At 42.2% G+C, this 1808-nt stretch overlaps 1 pseudogene; it reads right to left on the reverse strand.

The window, feature by feature from the left end:
* Nucleotides 1-634: 634 nt before the first annotated feature.
* Nucleotides 635-1541, reverse strand: LOC147421770 (uncharacterized; annotated as a pseudogene).
* Nucleotides 1542-1808: the final 267 nt, after the last annotated feature.

Raw genomic sequence — 1808 nt, forward strand, 5'->3', positions numbered from 1 at the left:
CTCCTTTTAAGAACCACATTTTGCATACATGTGGACCAAGGCATTTCCAAGCACAACGTCCTTTTTAACAACCCTTGACTAACAATATCATCATGAAATATTTTCCCCATGTCAGCATCTTGCATAGTCTTGAAGCTGCAAGCATAGATTTTTGCATCTGGAGAAAGAACCTCGCTTTGCATCCGCTAAAAACAACCCCTAGCTTCCTGGACCTGTCCCTTTTGTGCATATGCCACAATCAATGTGTGCGAAGGGATGAAATTCCAGACACAGACATCCTCAAGCATGTGTGACATCATTTTCCTAATTGGGCAAATACATCAATCAGTGCATTCCCAAGAGATGACCTCCCAGATAGAAAGCTCTTGAAGCATCTTTTTTGCTTTCTGAAGGACACCACTCTTCACATCAACACCGCCACTTTTTTCAACAACCCTTGACTAACAATCTCATTGTGAATTCTTTTCCCTAGATGAGTGCCACATCCCTTCAAGATCCAAGCATAGGTGTTTTCATATGGAGAGTCTTCCTCGCTTTGCATCTTCTAAAACATCCAAGAGCTCCCTAACCCCACCCTTCTTGGGCATACCCCGCATTCAATGCATTCAAAGACACGTTCTACATAGGGAGATCCTCACGCATAGGTGATTGCATATGGAGGCATGCCCTCACTTTGCGGCCACTAAAAATATCCCACAACTTCTTTGCCTTGCTCCTTCAAGGCATGGGTCATAATAAATGAACAAGAGAGAACAATCTAGACAGGAAGCTCCTTAATCACACCACATTTTGCGTACATTAGGAAGAAGATGGGTGTAGGAAGGCCTCTTTATTTGCCATGAGCTTATGCATGTAATTAACATTTTGATGAAAAGGTGTATGCCATGTGTGCAAGAATGGTGGGTATGTAAGAGATGTGTAAGAGTGGTCAAAGGATGCACTTTTCCCCCCAAAAAGGAGGTAGAAATTTTTTTAATGATTTTCGGCCTTCGATCTCCGATTTGAGCAGAGATCATAGATATGCAATCTACGCGTTGTGCTCTTTCCACAAATATGCTACATGATATGGTTTTACTTGCTAAATTGTAAATTCCATTTTGGAGGGAAACCTTGAATTCAAATAAACTAGTCATTTTGCCTGTTCGAATTCAAAAGTTGTCCTTTCATTACTTTCTTAATACTAAAGGTTTGAGTTCCTTAAACTGTCAAATAAAGAGGCCCTCTTAGACCCCATTCTCTTCCTAGTGCATGTCGAAAAAGAAATTCCCAAGTCGGATGTCTTTTTTCACCAGCCCGTTTGCCCACATGCCTTGGGAGATGCAATTGCATTGGAGAGACACCCTTGCTTTTCACCCACTGAAAATATCCAAGAGATTCATGGACATGCCCCTCTTGGGCATATCCAAGAATAATTGCATTGTAAGATATGATGTTCGGACAGGGAGCCCCTCAAGCGAAGGTGATTGCATATGGAGAGATGCCCTCATTTCCCATCTGCTGAAAACATCCCACAAGTTTTCCGCCCTACCCCTCCTCAACATATGTCGCAATGAATGCACTACTCCAAGAGATGAACTTCCAAAGAGGAAGCTTCTTTGGTGCACCAAAATTTTGCATACATGTTGCCCAAGAAATTCCCAAGCACGCATTTTTTTTCAACAACCCCGACTAACGATATCATCGTGAAAACTTTGCTTGTATCAAAATCTTTCGTAGTCCCACATGCCTTGAAGATTCAAGTATAGGTGATTGCATGTGGAGAGGCACCCTCGCTTGACATTTGCTAAAAGCAACCCACAACTTCCTCA

This window comes from Adiantum capillus-veneris, chromosome 27, assembly GCF_014529385.1.
Source record: "Adiantum capillus-veneris isolate H3 chromosome 27, ASM1452938v2, whole genome shotgun sequence".
Taxonomy (NCBI): domain Eukaryota; kingdom Viridiplantae; phylum Streptophyta; class Polypodiopsida; order Polypodiales; family Pteridaceae; genus Adiantum; species Adiantum capillus-veneris.